This window comes from Lagenorhynchus albirostris, chromosome 20 (assembly GCF_949774975.1).
Source record: "Lagenorhynchus albirostris chromosome 20, mLagAlb1.1, whole genome shotgun sequence".
NCBI classification, from domain to species: Eukaryota; Metazoa; Chordata; class Mammalia; order Artiodactyla; family Delphinidae; genus Lagenorhynchus; species Lagenorhynchus albirostris.
This window is the reverse complement of record NC_083114.1, coordinates 45,958,956-45,983,606: the sequence shown is the minus strand read 5'-3', so window position 1 is coordinate 45,983,606 and position 24,651 is coordinate 45,958,956. Positions and strand designations below refer to the sequence as shown.

The 24,651-nt window shown below is 45.9% G+C and overlaps 1 long non-coding RNA gene across 2 annotated transcripts in view; it reads left to right on the top strand.

The window, feature by feature from the left end:
- Positions 1-4,717: 4,717 nt before the first annotated feature.
- LOC132511533 (uncharacterized) overlaps positions 4,718-24,651 on the top strand; it is a 34,645-nt gene continuing 14,711 nt past the window's right edge. Inside the window, exons 1-4 of one of the 2 annotated variants that reach the window (XR_009537631.1) lie at positions 4,718-5,148; positions 6,465-6,523; positions 11,066-11,239; positions 21,266-21,438. This is a non-coding gene — a long non-coding RNA (uncharacterized LOC132511533). Of the gene's footprint in view, positions 5,169-6,464; positions 6,524-11,065; positions 11,240-21,265; positions 21,439-24,651 lie in introns of both variants that reach the window. The other variant, XR_009537632.1, reaches the window with a different exon arrangement.

Sequence of the window (24,651 nt, the reverse complement as noted above, 5' to 3'; positions counted from 1 at the left end):
ACCCTCCCCCGTGGCCTCAGACCAGACCTCCCTGCCCCACAGGCCAGCACCACCCACTGGACCTGAAGGCAGAGGAGAGCTGCGTGTGTCCTGGGTCTGCGGTGGCAGAAACTTGAAGGAGCCTCTTTGTCTCTTCATCTCTAAGATGAGTTAGACTAACGGTTCTTAACATTTGGAGGGTTCAGATTCCTTTCAAACTATGATGGCAGCTGTAGACACACACACGCACACACACACACACACACACACACACACAATGTTGTATCACAAAGATGCTATACAATTTCCCGGTTTTCAGGGCCATTGACTCAGTGCAGAGACAAAGGATTGGATAATCGCTAACAGCCTTCAAGCCTGATAGTTGTTGTGTCGGTGATTTGGGGTGCACCCCGAGCCCCTGTGTCAACTCCTCAGTCCCTTGCTGCCACCAGAGCAGAGCATTTCTGTGGAAGCTGGGAAGACCCTTTTCATACTGCTTATCACTTATAAATGGAGCATAATTGGGTCTTTATTTTTCCCCTCAGTCTATATGTCTGAGGAGCAGGCCACACACGCAGGGGTCTTTCTTTCAGTATATATATTTTTTAATTAAAAAAATTTTTTAATTAATTAATTTATTTATTTTTGGCTGCGTTGGGTCTTCACTGCTGCGTGCGGGCTTCCTCTAGTTGCGGTGAGCGGGGCCTACTCTTTGTTGCGGTGCGCAGGCTTCTCATTGCGGTGGCTTCTCTTGTTGGGGAGCACGGGCTCTAGGCACATGGGCTTCAGTAGTTGTGGCACATGGGCTCAGTAGTTGTGGCACGCGGGCTCTAAGCACAGGCTCAGTAGTTGTGGCGCATGGGCTTAGTTGCTCCGCAGCATGTGGGATCTTCCCGGACCAGGGCTCGAACCCGTGTCCCCTGCATTGGCAGGTGGATTCTTAACCACTGTTCCACCAGGGAAGTCCCTCTTTCACTATATTTAATGGCTGAAACCTCCCAACTCAGGATCCTGGTTCCACTGTCCTAATCTGAAGCCATAACCAAAGCTGAGCCTGAGCTCATCACGTAACAAGGAGGGTCCAGTCACCATTTCCAGGAGAGGAAGGACGTTTTCTTAGCTGTGGAACTTGTTAGTTAGAGCTCCCTCTTGTGTCTTCATGTTGTAATAGCTTATTAGAGAAGAGACCACTTAGAAAAGGCAGAGTGGAAGTTTTTCCCTCTTCTGAGGAGCCACACGAGGCCAGCCACCCATTTCATGAGCACGTACCGAGCGCTCCACCAGCAGAAACTGACTGACTGAACTCTCACTCCGTGACATAGACTCAAGATGGGCAAAGTGATCCCAAGGTCAACATTAATTCATTTATGCAGTGGTTTTCTACCAGGGCGATTTTAACTCCCAGGGGTCACTGGGCAGCGTCTGGAGACATTTTTATTTGTCACAGTTGGGTGGGGCACGTGGTGGGTAGAAGCCAGGGAGGCCATTAAATATCCTACAATGCACAGAACAAACCCCTATGACAAAGAAGTATCAAGTCCAAAATGCCAACAGTGCCAAGGTTGAGAAGCCCTGCATTGACCCAGCCAGTTTATTCATGTATTTACTCAGCAAGCTTGCATCCATCCACCATGCTCTGTTTTCCCGACACTTGGGAGTAGGAAGATTATAAGAATCACACGGCCCCTGATTTCCTGTACAATCCAGTAGCGATACAGGTGAGTAGAGAGCCAGTTACAACAGTGGGACAAAGGTGGTGATGGAAAAATTCAAAGCCAGTGGGGGCATAGGGAAAGGGCTCCTAACACAGACTTTGGGGGATCAGAGAGAGTGTCCAAGAGGAAGGTGGGTCTAACCAAAGATCTGAGGGCAGGTAGAGGGTAGCAGGTCAAAAAGGTGGGGTGAGGAGCAAGGAGCGTGACCAACAATGGGGGGACGTGTGCTAAAACCCTGAGGCAAGGGAGAGGATGGTGTCCCCAGTGAATATAAGGAAGACTGCCTGTCAGCCCTATGACCCAATCAGTCCTCTTCAAAAAGCCAGCACTGTCCCCTAGGAATTTCTGCCGGGAATCCCACTGGCCCGACCCAATCTTTGAGAGTCTTAAGAAGAAGTTTCCCAAAAGTTGCTCGGCCAGAACTCAACTCCTGAGCACAGCTGTTTTTGAGACTCTGCACCAGTGTCCTTAGCATGTTGGAGAGAAAACCTCTGCCATAGGTCAGATTCTGCCCTTGCTCACTCACCACTCTGAGGCTCAAGTAAGAAGGCGAACTGGAGGGAGGTGGATGCCCAGCGGGACAGTCTCCACAACTGGGGTCCACGGGAGGGTGCGGGTAGGGCATGGTGTCTGTGAACACCCTGAGAATGGGTGCAAAAAGTTGTGAGAGTACATGATATTCTAGGAGAGAGTCCATAGCTTTTATCAATTCCTCAGAGACATAATCCAAAAGAGGGTTAAGAACTATGAAATAATTAAAGACTCATGTGTTCTCCGTATGATTTGATGTCAGTTGAAAACCCAGATAGAGGTCAACCCACTTCTAATCAAAGGGTCTACTTCATGGACAGTTTTAAGTCCAATGTCCCAAGAGGGACTTGGCTTGCCTTGAAAAAAATTGCTCAGAATAAAGAAATAAATGGTGATTTCAGTGTTCAAAACGGACAGCCGTCATCTCTCAAAAGTAATAAACTATTAGACTGTTTTGGAATGCCAAAGGAATGGGCAGTAAATATTTTGAAAAGCTTCAGAGTCCAAAGTATTTCTAAAGCCTGAAGTGTCCCTTCATACGCATTTCCTAATTCAATGGGAAATGAATCTTTATTTCAACATAAACTTTGACAATAGACAAACTATTTCCATGTTCAGAGAGGATGAAAGATGCTGGAAATAAATAAATTCTTAAGGAAAAGTAAAAGGCAGGTTGGAATGGGTGACTGGCTACCAGTTGACTCCGTGATCTTGGAGACGTCACACATCCTGGAGCTCTTCTCCTGCAAAAGGAAGCTTATTAGTGTCCTAGGGTTGCCATAGCAGAGCACCACAAACTGTGACTCGAAGCAACAGAAATTTATCCTCCCACAGTTCTGGAGGCCAGAAGTCTGAAATCAAAGTGTCAGCCATGCCAGGATCCCTCCAGAGTCTCAAGGGAAGGTTCCTTCCTTGCTTCCTCTAGCTTCTGGTGGTCGCTGGCGATCCTTGGTGTCTCGTGGCTTGCGCTGCACCACTCTCATCCCTGCCTCTGTCGTCACGTGGGCTTCTTCCAGATGCGTGTGTATCTGTGTCTTCCCGTGGCCTTCTCATAAAGAGACCAGTCATTGGATTTAGGGCCCACCCTAATCCAGTATAGCCTCATCTTAACTAATTACATCTGCGAAGACCCTGTTTCCAAAGAAGCTCATGCTCTGATGTTCCAGGTAGGCATGAATTTTGGTGGGGGTGAGGGGACACCAATGCACTCCAGAAGGAATTGGACAAGATGACCTCATGTTCTCGCAGCTCTACTTGCCATGTGTATAAGATGTTCCTGTAAATAAAGTATGACAGGACTTCCCTGGTGGCGCAGTGGTTAAGAATCCGCCTGCCAATTCAGGGGACACGGGGAACGAGCCCTGGTCTGGGAAGATCCCACATGCTGCGGAGCAACTAAGCCCGTGTGCCACAGCTACTGAAGCCCGTGTGCCTAGAGCCCGTGCTCTGCAACAAGAGAAGCCACTGTAATGAAAAGCCCACGCACCACAACGAAGAGTAGCCCCTGCTCGCCGCGGCTAGCAAAAGCCCACGTGCAGCGACGAAGGCCCAACAAACCAAAAATAAATAATTAAATATATATTTTTAAAAAGTATAACAACAATGATTTACCATTAAATAACCATTTTAAAAATTCAGGTAACATTGTTTTACAGTATTATATGTTTCATGCACATACATTTTATTTCAACTTCTGTATATACTACAACGTGCTCACTACCAAAAATTTATTTATTTATTTATTTATTATAAATGTATTTATTTATTTATTATTTATTTTTGGCTGCATTGGGTCTTCATTGCTGCGCACGGGCTTTCTCTAGTTGCAGCGAATGGGGGCTACTCTTCCTTGAGGTGCACAGGCTTCTCATTGCAGCGGCTTGTCTTGTTGCGGAGCATGGGCTCTAGGCATGCGGGCTCAGTAGTTGTGGCACACGGGCTTAGTTGCTCCACGGCGTGTGGGATCCTCCTGGACCAGGGCTCAAACCCATGTCCCCTGCATTAGCAGGCGGATTCTTAACCACTGCAGCACCAGGGAAGTCCCCACAACCAAAAATTTAGTTTCCAGCCATCACCATATAGTTGACCCCTTTTAACCATTTCACCCTCCCCCCACACCCCTTCCCCTCTGGGAACCACTACTCTGTTCTTTGTATCTACAGCATATCTTTTGAGCTTTCTCAATCTGGTGTTCTTTCACTATGCTCTGTTCTCATGTATTTTGTGTCTCTGCCTCTGAAAATATTTAGTTTCTTTCTCTAAACTTCTTTCAAGTTCTCTGTGCCTCTCTCATCTCTCATCCTTTCTCTGCTTCCTCTCTCTACTTCTTTTTGTCCTCCAATTCATCTTTTCCTTTTCTCCCCCATCCCCAATCAACTGGCCATAATACAGAACTGAAGTTCATATTTCTCTTATATGGATAGATGAGTTTTCTATTCCCAGTTATTTATTTTGAGAGCCAATGCATGGAATCTTTTCTCTCTCTTTAGGAAAAAAACAAAACACCTCCAAAAGCCTGCAAAGTTGTTTTCTGTCTATATCTGACCTTTGGTGGATTATTTTTCCAAGGATTTATTGGATTCACTAGGAAAAGTCCCCAGTCGCTGCCTTACTTCCTCCCAGTCCTGGGATGTGCTGGTTTTCCTGGAACCTCTTGGCACAGGAGGGTCTGGTTTTGTGCCAGAAATTATTCCATTAGTTTCTTGTACAACCAATGCTCTCCTCCTCAGGGCTTGGGTTGTTTGGGCCAGAATTTGCCAAGCAAGGAAACCTCCCGCTGTTGGGACTTTGAAGGAGCCCAGGACTGGGTCCTAGAAAAAGGAAAAAGAGTGGATTTTGGTGCCTTCAAAGCGAGGGCAAACCTCAAGCCGGGATCTGACACCGTCTCGAGAAGCTCTGTCACACCACCAGCCATTCAATAAAAGTACGTATCTCTGAGCCAAGGTGAGTTTGGATTCCAGGTGGCTTCTCCGGCAGGTCAGTTTCAGAAGAACAAGGTGGCAGAAGAAGCTCTTTGAGGTCCTGATTATTTAGAAACAACATGGAAGAGTTAGACACACGGCAGGCAGGTGGTTATTCCACTGGGTTCCCGTGGCAGAGCCAGTCACTGAGGTGCAGTTTGTTATTAGTTTCCTCCGGGGTCCCTCAGCCCCTGCCACCAGGCACAACTCTAGGAGGTCCAGCTGAGGCCCTGTGTGACCCCAACCCCAAGGAAAGTTGTACTTGGAAGGAGCAGAGGTGGAGCAGCAGGCAAAGGAGAGTCCCCCAAACTGGGGAGAGGGAGCTGTCCCTATGATAGAGGCAGCTCCCTCAGGGAAATGTCTCCCGGGCATCCAGGGACGCCAGACACTAGGCTTGGGACTTGCAGCCTCTGCTGAGATCACCTTACACCTCATGTGACACAGAGCCTGGGAAGCCACCTGTCCTCTAGGGACCCTGGGAGCCTGAATCACAAGGAGCTTGAGCAGTGACCACAACCAGACTCTCTTCCCTTCCCCCGTTTTCAAGGAGCCACATGATCCTTCCAGATTCTTATGCAACCCTAGGGAGAGAAGGGGTTTGCCAATTGAGGCCAACATTAAATTTCCCAACAGGCTGGCAGAATGGCGGCCCAGGCACAGATTCTATTTCATTTAATGATAATAAAGTAATGTGATGTTTGTTTCACAGCCAAGTTTGACGTTGATCAGCCAGGCCTTCTACGCAGTGCTTTGCGTTGTGCTCTTTGAGGCTGGTGTGCAGGACTTGAGAGCATAGCTGGTGAGTGAGCCTAGCCAGCCACTCTGTGGCCTCATCTTACTGGATATTTTTGCAAGAAGTACTTTTTCAGTACCTAAGGTGCAGATCCTGTGCTAGGTTCAGAGGATGCATCAGAGACGCAGACAAACGTGGTCTCTGGGGCTTGTGATACTTTGCTCATGTTTTTGGTCCTGCTTGTTTAGAGGGAAAGTTGCTAGAATGTCAGATGTTCACAGGAGTGAGCATCTGACACTCTTTCCAGTGTTAAAGGTCTATTCAGGGAGTGGATCCCCAGATCTGGAGAGCTTGGGAATCGTTGCAAAATGTCTTCAAATGCATGGGGACATATTTTTATCAACCTGAAAATGCAGAAAAGACAAATAATGTCTTTCTTGTTCGTGTGGGAGTCTTTGCAATTTTTTTATGTTAAAGAAGAGTCTTTATACTTGAACAGGTTGAGACCCATTGGTTTACTGACAAATTCATCTCTGCATTTGTCAGAGTTCCAGTTGGTGTCTTGAGGTTATGTGACTGTCCAGCCCTTGGTCCAACGAGCAAACGTAAGTAGACAAGTGCATGAACACACACGCGTGCCTGTGATCACCCATACGCACACATACACGTGCACAGTGCACAGAGAACAAGGATGGCCCAGCCCTGCCCTTGAACGGATCCTGTGCCAAAACCAACACAGGTGCTTCTCTTTGTTTCATGGGAGGTGTTGGCATATGGGGATGTGATATTTAAACCAAAAAGTGAAAATCAAGGCAGCATGGCTCCAAACGTATCACCTTTGCTTATCAGAGTTTATTCAACAAACGAGTGCCTGGTTTGTGCAAGGCTCTGCACGTTCCATGGCTGCGTGGAAGAAGCCAAGATAAGCAGATACCTCAAAGAAGCAGGACCCCACAAATAACCAACAGAGACTACAAGCCAGTTATAAGCCGACCCAGCTCTCAGAGATGGTGGCCCTCCCCACAAGGGTCTGCACACAGCTGGCTCGTTGGCAAACCCAATCCGATCTCTTCTTTCAAGATGGAAGCAACTCATCCATGTAGTTGCAACAGAGGAATCCAGGCCATTCAGGCAAAAGTCCAGGGTGTGATTAGAGTAAAATCCAGCCCCCAGAGGCTAACACCACTTGACACATTTCAGGTTCAAGCCCTGGGCCCTCTTATGGCCCAGGGTTGTCAGTGTGGCAGAACAAATGCCAGGTGGAGAAAGAATATTCCATGCGTGCGACACATCTGTGATGGGCAGAGGCAGAGATGGTGGGATTCAGTTGAAGACACGGTCACAATATGATTTCAATTTAAAAGTTTTCCAGACAGAAAAAAATGCCTTGAGAAATATCTTAAAGTATTTGATAAGAGATTAATATCCAGAATATATAGAGAACTCCAAAACTCAACAACAAAAAGCAAGACAACCCAGTACTAAAATGGGCAAAGGATGTGAATAGATATTTCCGAAAAGGATATACAAATGACCAAGAAGCACATGAAATGATACTCAACATCACTAATCATTGGAGAAATTTGAATCAAAATCACAATGAGAGGGCTTCCCTGATGGCGCAGTGTTTGAGAGTCTGCCTGCCGATGCAGGGGACACGGGTTCGTGCCCCGGTCCGGGAAGATCCCTCATGCCGCGGAGCGGCTGGGCCCGTGAGCCATGGCCGCTGAGCCTGCGCGTCTGGAGCCTGTGCTCCGCAACGGGAGAGGCCACAGCAGTGAGAGGCCCGTGTACTGCAAAAAAAAAAAAAAAAAAAAGTCACAATGAGATACCACTTCACACCCATTAGGATAACTACTATTCAAAAAACAGAAAAGAACAAAAGTTGATGAGGATGTGGAGAAACTGGAACTGTTGTGCACTGTTGATGGGAAACGTAAAATGGTACAGCTGCTGTGGAAAACAGTATTGTGGTTTCTCAAAAAATTGAAATTAGAATTACCATACAACCCAGCAATTTCACTTCTCGGTAGAGACCCAAAAGAATTGAAAGCAGAATTCAAAGAGATATTTGTACACCTTTATTCACAGCAGCATTGTTCACAATAACTAAAACATGGAAGCAACGACAGATGAATGGATAACAGAATGTAGTGTAGCCATACAGTGGAATATTTTTCAACCTTAAAAAGGAAGGAAGTGCTGACACCTGCTACCTTATGGATGATCCTGGAGGACATTATGCCAAGTGAAATAAGCCAGTCACAAAAGGACAAATATGATAGAATCCTACTTATACGAGGTGCTTATAGTAGTCAAAACCCTAGAGACAGAAAGTAGAAGGGTGGTTGCCGGGAGCTGGATGGCAAGGATTGGGGGTTATTGTTTAATGAATATAGAGTTTCAGTTTTGCAGGCTAAAAAGAGTTATGGAGATGGATGGTGGTGATGACTGATTGCACAACATTATGAATGTATTTAATACCACTGAACTATACTCTTAAAATGCTTAAGATGGTAAATTTTATGTTATGTGTATTTTACCATGGGGAAAATTTTTTTTTTTAATGTTTATTTATTTGGCTGTGTTGGGTCTTAGTTGCGGCATGCGGGACCTTTCGTTGCAGCGCCAGCTTCTCTCTAGTTGTGGCTTGAGGGCTTTAGAGCGCGCAGGCTTAGTTGCCCCAAGGTATGTGGGATCTTAGTTCCCCGACCAGGGATCAAACCCGCATCCCCTGCATTGGAAGGCGGATTCTTAACCACTGGACCACCAGGGAAGTCCCCCCAACCAAATTTTTTTTTTAATTGCACCAGGCAGAAAAAAAAATGCCTTGGGAAATCTTTTTTTTTTTTCCTAATGAAATATTTATAAATTGGTTGTGTAACATAAAACTCTCCCAATAAATACCTCTTGAGAAATTCGTCAATTTTTATACAGATATCACACTAGCAATGAATAGGACAGTATCTCAGTTTTTTTGTCTTTAAACTCTCATAGTTGGAGACAGTTGAACGTATACATTTCATTTTGATAGGAAAATTACTCCATCCTTTACTTCACAGTCATCAAGGAACATATAAATACACAATGAACTTTGAAAAAGTATTTGCACAAAGACCAAGACATGCTCATTTGATCAATCCGGTCTCAGTGGAACAATCCACAGTATATAATGCAATGATGTACAAATATCAAAAGAGGAAGTACATTGCTGGAAAAGGAAAGATTCCAGCCACTCTTATCCACATACAGTATGACACTCATCACATTTCTTGTAGTTGTTTGTTTAGGTGCTTATCTCTGTCATTAGACTGTGAATTATTTTAAAGGGGAAATCTTTAAATAATTTTTAAAGGGGTCTATAAGAAAAAATGTATTATCATTTATTAAAATACATTGGCTAGTATTCACTCACAGTATATTCAGAGGTTTTGTAAAAGAACTGTGTTTTGAAAAAGCATCAGCAGAAAACAGCAATTGTCCCTACTTCATGGTGGAGGACAGCTTCCTGGTGGCCAGAGAGGTGAATTTGCTGGATGCCTTTTTTGGATACGGAATAACACCCTAGCAAATACTTCATGCAACTTAAAGAAACAGAAGTGGCTTCCCCTCCTGTCCTCTCTGCCCTTGAGCTAGCTGGGCCTTGGGGGTGCCCTCTGGGGAAAAATGATCCCATTTATAGTAGAAACTCAATAAATATCACCCCCCTCCCCCATTGAACATATGAAAGTCTAATCCATGAATTGCCTGTGGTTCAATGTTTATCTAAGATCTGAGACAGCAGATATTTGTAAAAGATATTCCTAGACATGTTTAGCTATGCTTTCTCCTAGATTCTCTGGTTTTCATCCTTATTTTCTGGTAGAGCCATCAGAAAAGAACTCACTTGAACTTAAGAGCTATCACGTGATTTTATGTTACGCTCTTAGAATTCCCAGATAAAAGGAGCGCATTCTTCAGTGAGAACTTTGGGGGTTTTGGGGGAACGTTAGCCAATTGGGGGCCCACTGGATGTCACACAGAGTTCTCCTGTGCTTATACTCAATGCGTCCCAGAAGTGCGTTCCTGCTGAGTGCTCAGACTGTCTTAGCACAGACAACGAACACTACGCAGCCCCATGTGCTTCCCGTTTAACTCGGCTGCCAAAGAATTCAGAGCCAAATTCTGTACCCCATTAGCATAATTAACTACTGTCAAGGGCCTGTTAAAATCAACTCCCTCTTCCTTTAGATGATATCGCTTCCATCTTGATTCCTGACTGTTCCATTTTATATGAGTTTATATCATCTTGTTAGCTCTCCAGATCCTTTTTGGAAAAGGCCTAACACAAATAATAAGAATTAACACGGTAACTTAAAATTTAACTGATAGAAAACAACAAAAACAAATGAAAAGAAAAAAAATTTAACTGATACAAACAAGTCCTGCTTTTAAATTATATTCATTTAGACGAACAGCACAATCTCCCTACAGTCCCATAGGGAGCGCACGTAGGGAGTGTATGACCCTGGGCACTTCTTTATCTTGCCCAAAGACCTGAAGCTCATTTCTTCATCAACCAAATGAGGGGATTGGGCACTGTCATCTTGAAGGTCCCATTAAGGTGCACAAATATTTTCTTGTGAACCTACTATGTGCCAGACACAGTTCTAGGTGCTTGGGGTATATCGGTGAAGAAAATAGACTAAGATACCCACCCTCGTGGAACTTGGATTCTAGCAGGGAGAGACAGAAATAAGCAATTAATATAGTAAGTATATTATATGGTATGTGAGAAGGTGGTGAGGGCTATAGAGAAAGAATCGAGTAGGTTGAAGGGGAAAGGAAATCAGGGTGGGGACAGGGGGCAGTATTCAATAGGGTAGTCTGGGCAAATCTCATTAAGAAGTGAGGTTTGGGGAAAGACAAGGGAGCAGAGGGAGTTAACCAAGTAGAGGATATCTGGGGGAAGAGAGTGCAGGCGGAGAGAACAGCTAGTGCAAAGGCCCTGTGGTACAGAAGCACGGAGGCCAAAGGGCTGGGTGGGGGGAGGGGATTAGCAGGAGGTGAGATCAGCTTCATTGCTGGTTCTGACAGAAAAAGAAAAGTTGCCTAATTGTAAATAGATATGTTTCTTCATATGCTTGTTCTAATCCTGCTCTTCCAAGTGTGTTCTCCAGACCAGCAGCATCACAATCAACCCACAGCTTATTAGAAAAGCAGAATCTTAGGACCTACCTCAGTCCCACCAAATCAGAATCCTGATGAACAATATCCCCGGGTGATTATGAATCATATATGGGAAGACACGCTTGAAAGGATACCACCTTTATAATATACAGGTATTTTATTTTATTTTTTATTGAAATATAATTGATTTACAATGTTGTATTAGTTTCAGGTGTACAGCAAAGTGATTCAGTTACATACATACATATATATGTACATATATATACACATACATATTCTTTTTTAGATTCTTTTCCATTATAGGTTATTACAAGATATTGAGTACAGTTCCCCGTGCTCTACAATAGGTCCTTGTTGGTTATATATTATATATATAACAGTGTGTATATTTTAATCCCAAACTCCTAATTTATCCCTCTCCCCACTATACAGGCTTTTTTTTTTTTTGCGGTACGCGGGCCTCTCACTGTTGTGGCCTCTCCCGTTGCGGAGCACAGGCTCCGGACGCGCAGGCTCAGCGGCCATGGCTCACGGGCCCAGCCGCTCCGCGGCATGCGGGATCTTCCCGGACCGGGGTCCCCTGCATCGTCAGGCAGACTCTCAAACACTGCGCCACCAGGGAAGCCCCTATACAGGCATTTTAAACAGCATATGCTTTACCAAAGAAGAGCCTTCTTTGACTGAGACAATCCTTAAATTGCCCTTTCACAAGGGCTGTTGAAGGACAAGGGCTACCGAGAGTGCCACCTAGTGGTGGCATAAGAAAATTGACATCTCTAAGACAAGGATCACGCGGAGATTGTGTCGTTTTTTGGTTTTCTTGGCCGCACCCCGAGATTTGTGGGATCTTAGTTCCCTGGCCAGGGATTGAACCCGCGCCCCCGGCAGTGGAAGTACAGAGTCCTAACCACTGGACCGTCAGGGAATTCCTGGAGATTGTGTAGTTTTAACACAATTAGTTGGACTTTTCAAGTATCCCCATGTCAGATAAAAGTAAAACAGGCTGAGGAACTGCTCTAGATTAAAGGATACTAAAGAGCCTGGACAACTGAATGCAACACGTGATCCTGGATTGGATCCCAGACCCTTTGAAAAAGAGCTGTTCAAGGACAATGCTGGGCCGCTTGGGAACATTTGAATGTGGAACGTATATAAGATACTAGGATAGTGTTAATGTTCAATTTCCCAAGTGTGATAATACACCATGGTTACGCAGGATGTTTTCTTAGTAAGGAATAAAGTGGCATGATGTCTGTACCTAAATTTCAAACAAGTCAGCAAAAATTAAAATTAATACATAGAAAGAGAGAGAAAGAGAGAACAAGTGTGCAAAATGTTAACAACTAGTGAATCTAGGTGAAGAATCTACAAGTGTTCATTGTACTACTTCTTGTAACCTTTCTGAAGGCTTGAAATTTCTCAGAATTAAAAAAAAGAGGGGATCGCAATCATCTGTGAATACATTTTAAGGCACAAGGAACTACTCCAGGAGACCTGGAACCAGTGGACCAAGTGGTAACAGCTGGGGTAACCTTGAACCTTCCCCGCCACAGTGGTTATCTCTGTTTCTCTGGCTGATTTCCCTAGAGAGATTAAAGACCAAACCTTTGAGCAGATGGAGAGCTGAAGTGATGGGGTCCCAAGGAGCAAAGGTGGGAAATCATCTCAGGCCTGGGTCTCCAGGCCTGGCTGTATCATGGGCTCCATTTCCCCTCTATTTCATTCTTTCATTCCATATTATTTTAAATTACAAATATGGTGCATATTTATTGTGGAAAAAATCCAAACAATATAGAAGGATAGAGAGTGAAATATGAAAACTCTTTTTTTTTAAATAAATTTATTTTTTTCTGCGTCAGGTCTTTGTTGCAGCACGTGGGGTTTCTCTAGTTGCAGCGAGCGGGGGCTACTCTTCGTTGCAGTGCGCGGGCTTCTCATTGCAGTGGACTCTCTTGTTGCAGAGCACAGGCTCTAGGCACGTGGGCTTCAGTAGTTGTGGCACATAGGCTCAGCAGTTGTGGCGCAGGGGCTTAGTTGCTCCGCGACATGTGGGATCTTTCCGGACCAGGGATCGAACCCGTGTCCCCTGCACTGGCAGGCGGATTCTTAACCACTGCGCCGACACGGAAGTCCCTGAAAACTCTTCTTAAAACCATTTCCCTGCTCCCATGCACCCTGCCTAGAAAAAACCAGGGTGAACAGTTCCTTCCAGGCTCCTTTCTGTTTAGTGATAATCCCTGTTTATGCACGTTCCATGAGGGACAAGGTTTGTTTGGTTTTGCCTATTTATCCATGGTGCCTGGCATATAATATTAAATGTTGGTTGACTAAATTGTTGTCTTTCACAGAAACGGGATCATTCTGAACATATTTTTCTTCTGCCTGCTATTCTCATTTAACGGTAGATATTTTCCCTCCGTCTATACAGGTTTGTCTTTTTCGCCTCATTATTTTTAATTGTTAAATGTTGCCTGGTGCACCAGCCTGGTATCCCATGATATGCAGGGGTCTTCACTTATTTAATCAGTTGCCCTTTAGTGGGCTTTTTTTCTCCATTGTAAACAGCTGGGAAAGCCCTTGCAAATAGCATCATGCACATGTAGGAGCATTCTCTAAGTAAGATTTCTAGCCTGAGAACTGCAGGTCAGAGGATATTTAATGTCTGAATGGCTATTGTCCTCCTTTGGCCTTGGTCATGGGCAGTTCCCTCCTCCTGGAAGCTTCTCGTTGCCTACTACACTGTAGATGGCAGAGACCCTCCTTGAGCATGGCCAAGGGAGCTGTGGCCTTTTCCATTCTCAGGCAGGAAGGAGCTGGCCCAGCAGGCATCTTCCTCTGGTGCAGGTGGGTCCAGACACTGAGAAACTCTGCCCTCACTTGTCAGAGTTGGATGGAGGCAGATAGGGAGAAAATGTGAGTGCCATTCTAGGTGGTGGGCAGCTAGCCAGGGTCACAGCTACCCGCATGGTGGGTATGAGCATCTCAGGTGAGGGGACCTGCTCCTTAGCTGAGACTCTGGGGAGGAAGAAACTAAACTCAAAGTCTACGTGCCTCAGCAAAAGAAAGAGACAGAGGCAGAGACACACACAGAGCGAGAGATTGAAGCTCCTCTAGGAAAACAAGCCGCATAAGCCCACAAAAACAAATGAAGTGATGGGTGTTCACAGCATTCGTTGGCAAAATTGCCAAGCGTGCACAAAAAGAAAATAATGACTGTGCATTCCCAGGCTTGATTAAACAGTAATTATACTTCAAAAGCTCGTTAAATGTCCCTCTTAAAAAAACATCAAGCTAGGCGATTTTTCTTTCACATTTAATAGCAACTATTCTTGTATTCTTTCTTGTCCAAAGTGGCCATAATAATGGGGGCGTGGTGAGACAAGCACCCTCACAAGCTGCTGGTGGGAGAAGGGAGCAGCAAAATCTTTCTGAAGAATAACTCCTCCGAGAGCCTGAAACACCTTCCTGCCCTTTGGCTCAATCATTCTGTTTCTAGGAATTTCTCCTAAGGCAATCAATAGACCCATAGACAAAGATTTACATACAAAGATGTTCATTACAGCCTTGTTCATAGTACAAAATATTGGAATTCACCTAAGCAGTGACACTTAATGAGGGATGGATTTTATTTTTTTTAATTTATTTTTTTGTTTGGCCACACCGTACGGCTTCAGGGATCATAGTTCCCCGACCAGGGATTGAACCCAGGTTCTCGGCAGGGAAAGCGTGTAGTCCTAACCACTGAACCACCAGGGAGTGTCCGAGGGATGCGTTTTAGAATCAACTGGAAGTTTTTTAAACGCGTGTGCATGCACACACGCTGGTACACACACACACACTGGGGCAGAATCTGGGTGGCCCAGCTGTGGTTTGAGTGCCTCTGTTTTTAACTAGCTCACACAGGTCATTCTTATGCTAATGCAAATTTGAGATTCATTCACCCTGATCCCTCTAGGATTATGGGTATTTCTTCTTTAAATATATACCATATATACATGTGTCTTTTTTCAAATCTCACAGTGGGCATGAATTACTTTTATAACTAGAAAAATATATTAAGAAAATAGACTAGAGGACAGATAAGGAAGTTCAACTGACAAACACCTATTGTGTACCAGGCCTTGTGCGTGGTGTTAATTCTGAAATAAAGCAAGCGCAGTCTGCCCTTCGAGAAACTCACAGCCCTCCGCAGGGGATGAGCCATGGGAAGACAAATATTATCTGGAAAGACGCGTTGTAGTAGAGGTAAGTGCTAGGGCTGGTGCAACCCAGGGAGTAATTAGCTCTGGTTAGAAGCCTTAGGAAACCACTTCCGGAGAAGGAGACATCTTGGCCAGTCCTTGAGGCACATGGAGGGAGGGAAGGAGGGAAACAGCATTGCAGGCTCAGGGAGGGAACTGCTCGTGCAAAGGCACAGAGGCACGAACACCCTGGCTCGTCTGAGGAAGTGTGAGCATCGAGGTGTGGCTGGAGCGGAAGGTTGACACAAGGCGAAGAGGAGACACTGGAGAGGCAGGTGGGCCCAGCCCAGGAGCTTGTGGGACCTGGGCTGGAAGGCCAGTGGTTCCCAGACGGCGTGCCGAGGAACACCCGTCCTCCTTCTGACTGACGGATGCTCAGTGCAAAGGTGTTCCAGGGCAAAATGACTTTGGAAAAGTCTAGGTTAAAGTGGGGTTGTTTTTGTTTTTGTTTTTCCTTTTTTTTTTAAATTGCAGGACACACCAAAACCTTTACTCATATAAAAGATGCCAGGGATTCTCCAAGACTGGTCAGCATAGATAGCATGTCCCAAATTTATTTAACACAGACCGGCCACCTCTCCCCTCCACACACACTTTATTGCTGTTGTTGTTTTAAAGAAAACTTATTCTATCTTATACAGTGACATCCCCAGGGCGTAGTTTGGGGAACTCAGCTGTAGTCAGTAGGAAGCCCAGGAGAGAAAGCAGTGACATGGGAAGAGCTCAAACTTAGGAGTCCCCAGACCTGGGCTCAAATCCCAGTTCCACTGTAAACCAGCTCAGTGATCTCGACCAAGTTACAGAAGCAAATTACCTCATTAGTAAGGTGGGACTAATAACAACTACCTTGTAGGCTTTGGGAGTTGAATGAAAGAATACCGGCCATGTGGTAGATGCCCGATAGGTTCTGAGTAACTGACAGTCATCATGAAAATCTTTTCATCTGTGTTTCAGAAAGATCCCTTAGTGGCTGGCTTGGAGGGTGCTTAGCCAAGTTCAGGCCTGGAGGCAGGGGACTAATAAACATGCCCTGTGGCTGCGACAGGCAGGAAGTCACAGGACTGGGTGACTAGATGCAGCGAGAAGGGGACTATTGAGGGAATCCCTGGGTCTGGGGGTGCATGGGGCATTTAACCAGAACAGAAAGTCCAGGCAGAGCAGCATTTTGGGAGGAAAATAATAAATTGTTTCTAACGCAGACTCTTCTGCGTGATTTAAAACTGGCTCTAAAAGCTACTCCTTGATGTATTTTTTTTTTAGAACTGTAGACACAGTGATTACTCCTGGTTTCAAATTGCGTTTCACGTTGTTTCTTCTTTGCCAGACTCAGAGGGTTTCTGTTATGTCTTTTCCCCAGCTTATAATAACAAAAGAAGGAAGAATAAATTTTAAGTGGGAAAATTAGTTGCTCAGCTCTCGCCTGAAAATTACCACGTATGCGTGTGTCTCGGTGCTGTGTCTCGGTGCTGTCACAGAAGAAAGATTCTGTAGTTCCACAGGCGTGGGGTGGGAGTGGGGGAGGAAACGCTGCCTTTTGGATGGATACCAGTGGCACTTAGATGTTTCTGCACTGGGAGACAGCAGCACATCCCCTTATGAAACTATGTGTTCACCACGAATCCGCCACTGATTATAAAGAGCAAATGGTAATAAGAGGACCATGCCAGACCTCTTGCTTAGGGTAAATCTGACCCTTGTGACCTTTCAGGAAGACAGGTCAAGGCGGCACCGTTTTGTAGATGAGGATACTGATGCTTAGGGAGGTTAAGTCCCTTGCCTGAGGTCACGCAGCTTAATTAGGGCACTTCTGAGATTCCAGCTCAGGTCCTTCTGCTTCCAAAGTGCAAACTCCACGATCCCATTTCCATATGTCTCTGGAGGATGCAAATAAAATGCTTCGCACAGCACCTGGCACATAGCAGGCACGCAGTCAACGTTAGCTGCTCTTCCTAAAACTCAGAGCAGGGTGGCTGCCAGTGGTAAAATCTGAGAGCTGCTGTGAGGACCCCAGTCCCAAAGGTGATAGTAGCACATGTTTGTGCTGAATGTTCTCATCGGCATTTCCCTTAAGCTTCACAGCATTGGCAGCAGGAGGGAAACTTCCTCCTCTATGTCAGTTTGGGAGTTTTACAGGCAAGGAAACCAAAGACTGGGACTTGCCTGGGATCACACAGTAAGGAGGGTAGAATGGGACGTGAACTCAGATCTCCTGACTCTAGCATTCCCTCGCTTGTGGCCCCATCACTCCAGGGTTGGTGACTTTAAGTCTCTGTCTATTCTGTCTTCATAACACCTTCTCTGCATATCAAATCTCCCTCTGCTTCTATCTTATAAAGACACTTCTGATTGCCTTTAGGGCCCACCCAGATAAAACAGGATAACCTCCCCATCTCAAGATCCTTAACTTCTTCACATCTGCAAGGGTATTTTTTTGCATATAAGGAACATCCACAGGTCCATGGATTCAACTGTATATATCTTCTGGGGTCATTTCTCAGCACTCCCCAATAGCTAAATAAATTCATTTATTTGCTAACTATCCTCCAAGGCAGTGAGGATTGAGAGCTGGGAGAATAGTGTCCTGACAGAGAAAAAGAAGAAGAAAGAGGGAGATGGGGCTGAGGTCTGGGTTGGGCTCAGGCAGCCCCTCTGAGTTTTGGGAGTGCTGAATGAGCAGTAGGACTCTCACTGGATGCCCTCGGGGAGGGGTCAGCAAACCATAAACCACCAGCTGGCTGCTGTTTTTATAAATAAAGTTTTATTGGAACACAGACATGCCCATGTGTTACATACCGTCTGTGATTGCTTTCGAGCGCTGTTGAATAGGCAGAGTTGAGTAGCTGCAACAGAAACCATATGGCTGGGGTGGGAGGATTGGGAGACTGAAATTAACACATATTCATTATTGATACTATGAATAAAATAGACAACTGATGGGAACATACTGTATGGCACAGGAAACTCTACCTAATGCACTGGGGTAACCTAAATGGGAGGGAAATCCAAAAGGGAGGGGATGTCTGTATACATATGGCTGATTTATTTTGTTGTGCAGTGCAGTGGAGGCTAACACAACATTTTAAAGCAACCAAACTCCAATAAAAATTAAAAAAAATATAAACCATATGGCTCATAAGCCTAAAATGTGTACTGTCTGTCCTTTAATGAAAAATTTTCCCAATCCCTGCACTAGGGAAGTAGGAGAAGCAAGGTGATGAACCTGGAATTAATACCATCCAGTGTATTTCCACCCCCTGCCCCCCACCCCCACCCCCCAGCCCAGGCATTGTAATATTTTTCATCTCTATGTCAGTTTGGATCTTTTATTGTGTTTTCCATATCTCTACTAAACATGTTCAGTCTTTCCTCTACCTTCTTGAATATAGGTATATAATAGCTGTTATAATAGCTGTTTTAATGTTCTTGTCTACAAATGTATTATCTGTGTCATTTTGTGGTCTATTTCTATTGATTGATTTTTCTCCTCATTATGGATCATATGTTTTTCATCTTTGCATGGCTGAAAATCTTTGATTGGATGTCAGACTGTGACTTTACCAGTTACCAATTTGTTCCTTCTCAGCTTTAAATCTATTTTTCATCACCTGCCCAGAGATAGTTTAGCTGGACCCGGTAAGCATTTCTCCTTTGCAGCTGGAGAAGTGTTAAGCTTTGTCAGTAGGGGACACTGGAGGGACACTGGCAGTCAAGGGGCTTCTCTTCCTCATTCCAATGCATTACTTCCTCTGGCTTCTTGCTCTTATCCCAGGGCTGCCAGGGGCGTGTGGGGGACATCCAGGGGCACTCACCCCCATCAGATTTTAGCAGCCTCCCGTTGACAGCTTCCCATCAGGAGTGCCCTCAAAGGCGAATTCTCAGTGAATCTCACAGGTCCCCACAGTGATTTTCCATCTTCACCTGCACCCCAGTGGGAGGATTCCTGTTTGTCAATCCCAACCCCAATCCCACGGTTCTCTGCCCACCACAGTGACCCACCTGCACCCCAGAAGGTAGTTTCCTTCTTGTGCAGCAACCATGGACCAGCTCTGGCCCCGGCAACCCAGTGAACTTCACTGTGGACTGGGCTGCAGCCATATCTCCTCCAATGAAGTTTGAATTCCAGTTTTAGTAGATCGTCCCCTCAGTTCTAGGGTATTCTTTGGAGTTCTCTTTACCTATTTATAGTTAGTCCCCTGTTATCGTTAACAGTTCTTTACATTAAACGTCCCCTGCTCCAGTTACTATGTGGTTTCTCGCCCCTGATTGGACCCTGAATGTTAGACAGACATTGTGAATTTTCCCTTGCTGGGGGCTGGATACATCTCTGTTCCTACAGGTATTTTTGAGCTTTGCTCTGGGATACAGTTAAGTTGCTTGGGAACAGTTGGATCCTTTCAAGCCTAGCTATTAAGCTTTGTCAGGCAGGACCGCAACAGTGTTTAATCTTCCCCACTGTTGAGGGGGAATAAACAAAAACACCATGAATCGCAAGTTTCTCCACTCTCAATAGAGGGCTCACTTCCTTTGGGTCTCATTTCTCAAGGACCACTGTCCTCTGCTGCCTGATGTCCAACGTCTTGACAACCATCGTTTCGTATACTTTGTCCAGTTTTTAAGTTGTTTCAGGCTGGTCCCTGTTATTCTGTCTTGGTCAGACATGGGAGTCAAATCCCCTAATTTAAAAAATATTCACTTATTCAACACGTGCACCAGCCATCTGGGTGCATTGACGAACAAAACAAATGGAAACTTCTGCCCTCCTAGAGCTTACATTCTACGGCAACTGATTAAGAGCATTTCTAATGCTGTGTGAGCCTGGCAGAATGAGTTCTCGCCGTGGACCACTAGACCATGAATCCTCCTGAGTTCTCCCTGCCCCCAAGTTGTCTTGAACTGCAGCTCTGTCCTCTTTCCTCCCTGCCTTCTCCACTCCCAGTGCCCCCTATTCCACAGGTGATCTCTCTTTTTCTTTCCCAAGATGCTTCATAGAACTCTTCAAACCACCTTACCTGGGCATGCCTGTGGAAAGTGGCTGGATGGTGCCTCCAAAGCCTGGAAAGTGTAATTTATGTTCTTAATTACATCTTTCTGGCATCACGGGAGGAGTTTTCTCCCTTCCTCTCTCCACAGCATCGCACTTGCTCTTTAGTAAATAGATTGAGATCAAACCTGGCCCCTTGCAAGGTCACAGATAACCAGCATTTGCCAGCTAAAAGTCAAGGTCTTACTTATAGGCCCTGTTACATACTTACCAGCCCCCCCTACTTCCCTGCCAAGTTTATCTTTTATTATTCTACTTTAAATTGGGAAGATAGCCAACACCACATCCATCTTTGTCTGCCTTATTGCCCAGCGGCATGGACTGGGTAATGACCATAGATATATATTTAATAACAGCTTGATTGAGGTGTAATTCACCTATGATAAAATTGCATCCTTTTAAAGTACACCACTCAGTGATTTTCAGTATATTCACAGAGTTGTGCAATGATCACCACAATTAATTTTGGAACATTTTTATCCTTTCCCCACCCCCCAAAGAAACCCTCATACCCGTTGGCAGTCACTCCCTATTTCCCCTAACTCCCCTGGCCCTAGGAAAATACTAACCTACCTTCTCTCTCTATGCATTTGTCTATTCTGGACAATTCATGTACATGAGATAAGACAATATGTAGTCCTCTGTGCCTGGCTTCTTTCACTTAGCATCATGTTTCCAAGGATCACCCTCTTGGAACGTGGATCAGTACTTCATTCTTTTTTATTGCCAAATAATATTCCACTGTAATGACATACTACCCTTGTTTTATCCACTCATCGGTGGATGGACATTTGGGCTGTTGCCTCTTTTTGGCTGTTACAAATAATGTTGCTATAAACATTCGTATGCATGTTTTTGGCTGGTGGACATAAATATTTATCATCAATTTCTCCCAGCCTTTTGGATGAGGGTGTGCCTGAGACAAAGTCAGTGAAGGTGGCCACAAAGCCTGTCCATTTGCTGATGTCACACTGGTGGATCCTTCAAGGAGAGGAAGACAGGAGAGCTGGCTGCTTCGGAGGACCTTCAGCCTGATCAACGAGCTGCGGACTTTGTGCCTGGCACTGAGGTGTGTGCTGGGGTTGTAACCTCCCCCCTCCTTCTCAACACTCCTTTATTAGCACCTACTCTCTGCCAGACTGTGAGGTCCCCTGAGGGTCTTAGCCTAGTTGGAGAGGCAGAGCCTGAATTCATGACAGTAAGTGCCCTGGTGACTAACAGTTCCTGTCCTGGAACTACTGTAGCCCAGGAGAGGGGCGCCCAGCCCAGTGCCGCGCCATCAGGGAAAGTCTCTTGGAGGAGGTGACTTTTGTTCTTCCCACATTATACTATATACATTTCTAAACATACAGAAGCCTTCCATGCTCGTCACCTGGGTTTAACGACTGTTGACATCTTGCCAGGATTTTTTCCAATTTTTTTCTGAGTGCTTTTAAAGTAAATTTCAGACATTCTGGCAGTTCACCTTTATATACTTGAATGCACATTTAAAAATGAGGACACTTTCCTGTGCACAATACCCTTATCACATCAAATATGACATAATAGGGACTTCCCTGGTGGCGCAGTGGTTATGAATCCACCTACCAATGCAGGGGACACGGGTTCGAGCCCTGCTCCGGGAAGATCCCCCACATGCTGTGGAGCAACTAAGCCCGTGCGCCACAACTACTGAGCCTGCGCTCTGGAGCCCGTGTGCCACAACTACTGAAGCTTACGCACCTAGAGCCAGTGCTCCGCCACAAGAGAAGCCACTGCAATGAGAAGCCCGTGCACCGCAACAAAGAGTAGCCCCCGCTCGCCGCAACTAGAAAAAGCCCGCGCACAGCAACGAAGACCCAATGCAGCCAAAAAAAAAAAAGACATAATATTTCTTTAGTATTATTAATACCCAGTTCATATTCAAATTTTCCTCATTATTTTGAAAACAGGGAATTCCCTGGCAGTCGGGTGGTTAGGACTTGGCGCTCCCACTGCAGGGGGCCTGGGTTCAATCCCTGGTCAGGGAACTAAGATCCCACAAGCTGCGCGGTGGGGCAAAAAGAACCCAAAACATTATTTACAGTTGCTTTGTTTAAAAGAGGATCTAATTAGGGTGGGGATCCCCCTTAATCTGTGACATGAAGGGAGGGTGAGAAGGCTCTGTGGGCAGAGGCAGATCCCAGGCAAAGCCTAGGGGGAGTCTGACATGTGTAGAGTGTAGGGCAGGGAAGAAAGGGACTGCTGGTTCTTGGGGTGGGTAATCCCCCAAAGCTGACGTCCTGCTGTGCCCTCAGGGCAGGAAGGCCTTGAGAGCTTCCTTCAGCCAGGTGATAAGTCAGTCCATCCGTCTGCTGTTTGGAAACTTCCCCCTGATGACTGATTCCTCTCCTGTCACTTCTTCCCAAGACGGGAGACCATCCTTCCTCAGGCACCTGAGGTGGTGGTACTTCCTGGCTGAGTGACAGCCTGGGAGGCTGCTCTCACTGCCCCAGGGCCCCATAGTCCAACCCCCTCAAGCCCAGGATGGGCGGCTGTGGCACCGCTGGGTGACTCTACCTGGTTCTGATTGCCGGGCTGATCATCAGAGAAGGAAATAGTTGTCGTCTCTGTTTTGAGCCCTGTCCTTTGAGAACAGCTCCTGATGTGAGCTGGGAAGTGACCTTTAGAAGTCAGACCCCATTCCTCTGTCTGAGATGTTGCTTCCTGCTCTGTGGTGGAGTTTCCAATGGAAGCCACTCTTCAGCCTGAGCCTTGCTGGCCTTGAGTTCACATGACACAACCTATGACCCCTCTTGCTTGTGCCAGAAGAGCATTTAAACTCAGACGGCGGAGATGGACGGGGTGGAGGCAGGGGGTGGCTGGCCGTCCAGGACCAGCCCCAGCACAGGACTGTGAAGCCGAGGTGTCGGGGTGCGGAGTGGGCAGGGGTCTTCCTAACTCATCAGTAGAGCATCTTTTCAGGCAGTGATTAGTTCAGGCCTTACCTGTCCAGAAACGTCTTTAGCCACTTACTTCATCAAGCTCACTGATCAAGCCCTCAAGAGTCAGATAAAGAATTAAGGAGGCCAGTTATATTCATCACCTACTTATTCATTCATTCAGTTCATGTTTATTGACACATTCTCTTTGCCAGGCATTGTTCTGGGGGCTGGGCATCCAGTGGTGAAAGACACAAAGTTCCCACCCTTGCAGCGTTGATGTCCAGCAAATTCACTTGCAGTTTTTTTGGGGGGGGTGTGGTGTGCGGGCCTCTCACTGCTGTGGCCTCTCCTGTTGCGGTGCACAGGCTTTGGACGCGCAGGCTCAGCGGCCGTGGCTCACGGGCCCAGCCGCTCCGCAGCATGTGGGATCTTCCCGGACCGGGGCACGAACCCGTGTCCCCTGCATCGGCAGGCGGACTCTCAACCACTGCGCCACCAGGGAAGCCCTCACTTGCAGTTTAATTGGCTTCAATCAAGAAATAGAACAGCCAGAGCACTGAGCACCCATGTCAGCTGACCATCGTGGATAGGGTCAAAACAATGATGTGGTCCATGGACCTTAATGACCGATTTTGGTCCCTGGACCGCTAGAAACTTCTTGAGGTTCTGCAGCAGTGCCCACTTCAGAAAACCCTGTTCTGTATCATCACATACTGGCCACAAGGCTTTGAGACATAACCGCTGTCACCACAATTGGCCTGGTTTGTTCCTAAAACCCCTCAACCCCCACTATGCATCCTTCCTCAGGGAGCATCACTTCTATAGATGATGCAGCTAATCCCAGTTCCGGGTGTTCCACCTGGATTCACTCTGGGAGGGTACGTAGGGGATTGGTTTGAACCTGGTATTTTAACTACACCTCATAGGTTCTTTTTCAAGATTTAAAGATTGTATCTTTTTAAAAGTATTATTATTTATTTATTTATACATTTATTTATTTATTTTTGGCTGCGTTGGGTCTGTTGTTGCACGCGGTCTTTCTCTAGTTGCGGTGAGCGGGGCTACTCTGTTGCAGTGTGTGGCCTCCTCATAGCGGTGGCTTGTCTTTGTTGCAGAGCACAGGCTCTAGGCACGCAGTCTTCAATAGTTGTGGCACACGGGGGCTCATTACTTGTGGCTCGTGAGCTCTAGAGCACAGGCTCAGTAGTTGTGGTGCACGTGCTTAGTTGCTCTGCAGCAATGTGGGATCTTCCCGGACCAGGGCTTGGACCCGTGTCCCCTGCATTAGCAGGCGAATTCTTAACCACTGCGACACAAGGAAAGCCCTATTTTATTTTATCTTATTTTATTTTATCTTACTTTCAGCTGCCCCGCAAGGC